Here is a 6731-nt window from a genome sequence, read left to right as displayed (position 1 = left end):
AGCCAATTCTATGCCACAAAGAACTATCTAACCCTAGGCCTGGAAGACCCAGCTACCAATAGGCCAGGAAGAACCAGGTAACTCTAGGCTACAAAGAAGAAGCTAAAACTAGGCCACAAAGAAACAGCTAACACTTGGCTTTGCAGAAACAGCTAACACTAGGCCAGAAAGAAGTAGCTAACACTAGGCCACTAAAAACCAGCTAACACTAGGCCACAAAGAACTAGCTAACAGTAGACCAGGAAAAACCAGCTAACAAGGCCACAAGGAACTAGCTAACCCTAGGCCACAAAGAACCAGCGAATGCTAGGCCACAAAGAACTAGCTAACAGTAGGCCAGGAAGAAGCAGCTAACACTAGGCCAGGAAGAACCAGCAAACACAAGACTGCAAAATAGCAGGTAACATTAGGCCACAAGAACCATCTATCACTTGGCTACGAAGAAACAGCTAACACTAGGCCACAAAGAACTAGCTAACACTAGGCCACAAAGAACCAGCTGACACGAGACCATGCAGAACCAGGTTACACTAGGCCACAAAGAACCAGCTAACCATAGGCCACAAAGAACCAGCGAATTCTAGGCCACAAAGAACTATCTAACCCTAGGACAGGAAGACCCAGCTTCCAATAGGCCAGGAAAAACCAGGTAACTCTAGGCTACAAAGAAGAAGCTTAAATTAGGCCACAAAGAAACAGCTAACACTTGGCTTTGCAGAAACAGATAACACTAGGCCAGAAAGAACTAGCTAACCATAGGCCAGGAAGAACCAGCTAACATAAGGCTACAAAGAACCACCTAACACTAGGCCACAAAGAACTAGCTAACCCTAAGCCAGGAAGAATCAACTAACACTAGGACAGGAATAACCAGCTAATGCTAGGCTAGTAAGAACCAGCTAATATTCGGCTACAAAGAAGCATTAAACACTAGCCTACAAACAACCAGTAACACTTGGCTACTAAGATCCAGCTACCACTAGGCTAAAAAGAACTAGCTAACCCTAAGCCAGGAAGAACCAACTAACACTAGGCCAGGAATAACCAGCTAATGCTAGGCCAGTAAGAACCAGCTAACACTCGGCAACAAGGAAGCATTAAACACTAGCCTACAAACAACCAGTTAACACTTGGTTACTAAGAAACAGCTAACACTAGGCCACAAAGAACTAGCTAACACTAGGCTACAAAGAACCAGTTAATACTAGGGCACAAATACCAACTAACCCTAGGCCACAAAGAAGTAGGTAACACAAGGCCAGGAGAAATAGTTAACACTAGACCAGTAAGAACCAGATAACCCAAGGCCAGGAAGAACCAGCTAATTTTTCGCCAGGAATTATCACCTATTTTAGGTGAGGAAGAACCAGCTAATTCTAGGCCACAAAGAAACAGCTAACACTAGGAAACAAATAACTAGCTAACACTAAGCCACAAAGAACCAGCTAACCCTAGGATAGAAAGAACCAGACACCCTAGACCACAAAGTACTATCTAACAAAATGCCAGGAAGAACCAACTAACACTAGGCTACAAAGAACCAGCTAACACTAGGCTACAAAGAAGCAGCTAACACTAGGCCACCAAGAACAAGGTAACAATAGACAGGATGAACCAACTAACACTAGGCTACAAAGAACCAGCTAACCCTAGGTTACAAAGAACCAGCGAACACTGGGCCACAAAGAACCAGGTAACAAGAGGCCACAAAGAAGTAGCTAACCCTAGGCCACAAAGAACCAGGTAACAATAGGCCAGGAAGAACCAGCTAACACTAGGCTACAAAGAAGCAGCTAACACTAGGCTACAATGAAGCAGCTAACGCTAGGCCACAAAGAACCAGCTAACTCTAGGCCACAAAGAACCAGCTAATCTATGCTACAAAGAACCAGCTAACACAAGGCCACTAAGAACCATTTAACACTAGGCCGCAAAGAACTAGCTAATCCTAGGCCACAAAGATCCATCTAACACTAGACCATGAAGAACCAGCTGACCCTAGGCCTGAAGGAACCAGCTAACTATGCTAGAAAGAACCAGCTAACACTAGGCCACAAAGAACCAGCTAATCTATGCTACAAAGAACCAGCTAACACTAGGCTACAAAGAACCAGCTAACTCTAGGACACAAAGGACCAGCTAACACTAGGCTACAAAGAACTAGCTATTACTAGGCCACAACGAACTTGATTTCACTAGGGTAGGAAGAACCAGCTAACAATATTCTACAAAGAATCACCTAACAGTAGGCTAAGAAGAATCAGCTACCTCTAGGCCAAAAATAGCCAGGTAATCATAGGCCACAAAGAACCAGCTAACCTTAGGCCACAAAGAATTACCCAACACTAGGCCAAGAAGAACCAGCAAATCTAGGCCAGGAAGTAGCAGGTAACACAAGGCTACAAAGAACCAGCTAACTCTGGGCTATAAAGTACCAGCTGACACTAGGCCACAAAGAATAAGCTAACCTCTGCTACAAAGAAAAGGCTAACACTAGGCTACAAACAACCAGCTAACTCTAGGTCTCAAAGAAACAGCTAACACTAGGCCACAAGAACCAGCTAACACTAGGCCACAAAGAACTAGCTAACCCTAGGCCAGGAAGAAAAGCTAACAATAGGCCAGGAAGAACTAGCTAAGACTAGGCTACAAAGGACCAGCTAACACTAGGCTACAAAGAACCAGCTAACTCTAGGTCACAAAGGACCAGCTAACCTATGCTACCAAGAACCAGCTAACACTAGGCTACAAAGAACCATATAATTCTAGACTACAAAGAACCAGCTACCCCTAGGCAACAAAGAACTAGTGAACAATAGGCCACAAAGAACTAGATAACCTTAGCCCAGGAAGAACCATCTTTCACTAGGCCAGGAAGAAACAGCTAATGCTAGGCCCGGAAGAACCAGCTAACACTAGGCTACAAAGAAGCAGCTAACAATAGGCCACCAAGAAACAGCCAAAACTAGGCCACAAAGAACAAGGTAAACCTAGGCCTAAAAGAACCAGCAAACACTAGGCCACAAAGAAATAGCTAACCCTAGGCCAGGAAGACCCAGCTAACAATAGGCTAGGAAGAACTAGCTAACACTAGTCTACAAAGAAGCAGCTAACACTAGGCTACAATGAAGCAGCTAACACTAGGCCACAAAGAACCAGCTAACTCTGGGCCACAAAGAACCAGCTTATCTATGCTACAAAGAACCAGCTAACACTAGGCCACAAAGAAACATTTAACACTAGGCCAGAAAGAACTAGCTAACAGTAGGCCAGGAAGAACCAGATAATACTAGGTCACAAAGAACTAGGTAACCATAGACCGCAAGATCCATCTAACACTAGACCATGAAGAACCAGCTGACACTAGGCCACAAAAAAACAGCTAACCTATAGTACAAAGAACCAGCTAACACTAGGCTACAAAGAACCAGCTAACTCTAGGCAACAAAGAACCAGCTAATCTATGCTACAAAGAACCAGTTAACACTAGGCTACAAAGAACCAGATAAGAGTAGGCTACAAAGAAGCAGCTAACCCTAGGTCACAAAGAAGAAGCAAAAACTAGGCCAAGAACTAGCTAAGCCTCAGCCAGGAAGAACCAGCTAACACTAGGCCAGGAAGAACCTGCTAATGCTAGGCCAGGAATACCCAGCTAACAATAGGCCAGGAAGAACCAGCTAACACTAGGCTAAAAAGAAGCAGCTAACACTAGGCTACAATGAAGCAGCTAACACTAGGCCACAAAGAACCAGCTAACTCCAGGCCACAAAAAACCAGCTAATCTATGCTACAAAGAACCAGCTAACACTAGGCTATAAAAACCAGCTAACTCTTGGCAACAATGAACCAGCTAACCTATGCTACCAAGAACCAGCTTACACTAGGTTACAAAGAACCAGCTAATTCTAGGCTACAAAGAACCAGTTAACCGTAGCCCACAAAGAACCAGTGAACACAAGACCAAAAAGAACTAGCTAAACTTAGTCCAGGAAGAACCATCTTTCACTAGGCCAGGAGAACCAGCTAATGCTAGGCCAAGAAGAACCAGCTAACACTAGGCTACAAAGAAGCAGCTAACACTAGGCCACCAAGAAACAGCCAAAACTAGGCCACAAAGAACAAGCTAAACCTAGGCCTAAAAGAACCAGTGAACACTAGGCCACAAAGAACTAGCTAACCCTAGGCCAGGAAGAACCAGCTAATAATAGGCTAGGAAGAACTAGCTAACACTAGGCTACAAAGAAGCAGCTAACACTAGGCCACAAAGATCCATCTAACTCTAGGCCACACAGAACCAGGTAATCTATGCTACAAAGAACCAGCTAACACTAGGCCACAAAGAACTAGCTAACAGTAGGCCAGGAAGAACCTGATAACACTAGGTCACAAAGAACTAGGAAACCCTAGGCCACAAGATCCATGTAACACTAGACCATGAAGAACCACCTGACACTAGGCCACAAAGAACTTGCTAACCTATGGTACAAAGATCCAGCTAACACTAGGCTACAAAGAACCAGCTAACTCTAGGCAACAAAGAACCAGCTAATCTATGCTACAAAGAACCAGCTAACACTAGGCTACAAAGAACCAGCTAAGAGTAGGCTACAAAGAAGCAGCTAACCTTAGGCCATAAAGAACCAGCGAAAACTATGCCAGAAAGAACTAACTAAGCCTCAGCCAGGAAGAACCAGCTAACACTAGGCCAGGAAGAACCTGCATTTGCTAGGCAAGGAAGAAGCAGCTAACACTAAGCTACAAAGAAGCAGCTAACACTAGGCTAGGGAAAACCAGCTAACACTAGGCTACAAAGAATCAGCTAACAGGGTTCCAAAAAACCAGCTAACCCTAGGCCAACAAGAAACAGCTAATCCTAGGCCGCAAAGAGCCAGCTAACTCCAGGCCACAAAGAACTAGACAACACTAGGCCAAGAAGAACCAGCTAACACTGGGCCAGGAAGAAGCAGCTAACACTAGGCCAGGAAGAACCAGCTAACACTAGGCTACAAAGAACCAGCTAAAGTTAGGTTACAAAGAAGTAGCTAACCCTAGGCCATAAAGAAAAATCCACACTAGGCCACAAAGAACTAGGAAATCCTAGGCCAGGAAGAATCAGCTAATTCTTGGCCAGGAAAAACCAGCTAAATCTAGGCGACGAAGAATTAACTAAGACTAGGCCACAAGGAAATAGGTAACATAAGGCTACAAAGAAGCTGTTAACACTAGGCTACAAAGAACCAGCTAACACTAGGGTAGGAAGAAACAGCTCATACTAGGCTACAAAGAATCAGGTAACGATAGGTTACAAAAAAAGAGCTAACCCTAAGCCAACAAGAACCAGCTAATCATAGGCCACAAAGAACCAGCTAACCCTAGGCCAAAAAGAACTAGACAACACTAGGCGAGGAAGAACCAGCTAACCCTAGGCCAGGAAGAAGCAGCTAACACTAGGCCAGGAAGAACCAACTAACACTAGGCTTCAAAGAACCAGCTAAATCTCGGTTAAAAAGAACCAGCTAACACTAGACCATGAAGAACCAGCTGACACTAGGCCACAAAGGGCCAGCTAACAAGAGGCCACAAAGACCTAGCTAACCCTTGGCCAAGAAGAACCACTAACAATAGGCCAGGAAGAACCAGCTAACACTAGGCGACTATCAAGCAGCTAACCCTAGGCTACAAAGAAGCAGCTAATACTAGGCCACAAAGAACCATCTAACACTTGGCTACAAAGAAACAGCTAACACTAGGTCACAAAGAACTAGCTCACTCTAGGCCACAAAGGACTAGCTAACACTAGGCCAAAAAGAACTAGCTATTACTAGGCCAGGAAGAACCAGCTAACACTAGGCCACAAAGAACTAGCTAACCTTAGGACATAAAGAACCAGCTAACACTAGTCCATGAAGAACCAGCTGACACTAGGCCACAAAGAACCAGCTAACCTATGCTACAAAGAACCAGGTAACACTAGGCTACAAAATACCAGCTAACTCTAGGCTACAAAGAACCAGCTAACTGTAGGTGACAAAGACCAGCAAACACTAAGCCACAAAGAACTAGCTATCCCTAGGCCAGGAAGATTCAGGTAACACTAGGCCCAGAATGACCAGCTAATTTAGGCCAGGAAGAAACAGCTAGCAGTAGTTTACAAAGAAGCAGTGAACACTAGGCCACCAAGAACTAGCTAACACTAGGACAGGAAGAACCAACCAACACTGGGCTACAAAGAACCAGCTAACCCTGGGCCACAAAGAACCATGTAACACTAGGCCACAAAGAAGTAGCTAACCCTAGCCCAGGAAGAACCAGCAAACACTAGGCTAGGAAGAACCAGCTAACAATAGGCTACAAAGAACCAGCTAATCCTAGGCCAAAAAGAATAAGCTAATCCTAGGCCACAATGAACCAGCAAATCCTAGGCCACAAAGAAGTAGCCAACACTAGGCCAGGAAGAACCATCTAATTCTAGGCTAGGAATAACAAGCTAACACTATGCTACAAAGAAGCAGCTAACTCTAGGCTACAAAGAACCAGGTGACACTATGCCACAAAGAAGCAGCCAACCTATGCTACAAAGAAGCAGCTAACACTAGGCTACAGATAACCAGCTAAATCTACGTTACAAAGAACTAGGTAACCCTAGACCACAAAGAAGCAGCTAACACTAGGCCACAAAGAACTAGCTCACACTAGGCCACAAAGGACTAGCTAACACTAGGCCACAAAGA

The sequence above is a fragment of the Cricetulus griseus genome, chromosome 5, assembly GCF_003668045.3.
Source record: "Cricetulus griseus strain 17A/GY chromosome 5, alternate assembly CriGri-PICRH-1.0, whole genome shotgun sequence".
Classification (NCBI taxonomy): Eukaryota; Metazoa; Chordata; class Mammalia; order Rodentia; family Cricetidae; genus Cricetulus; species Cricetulus griseus.
Note: the sequence above shows the minus strand (reverse complement) of the source record.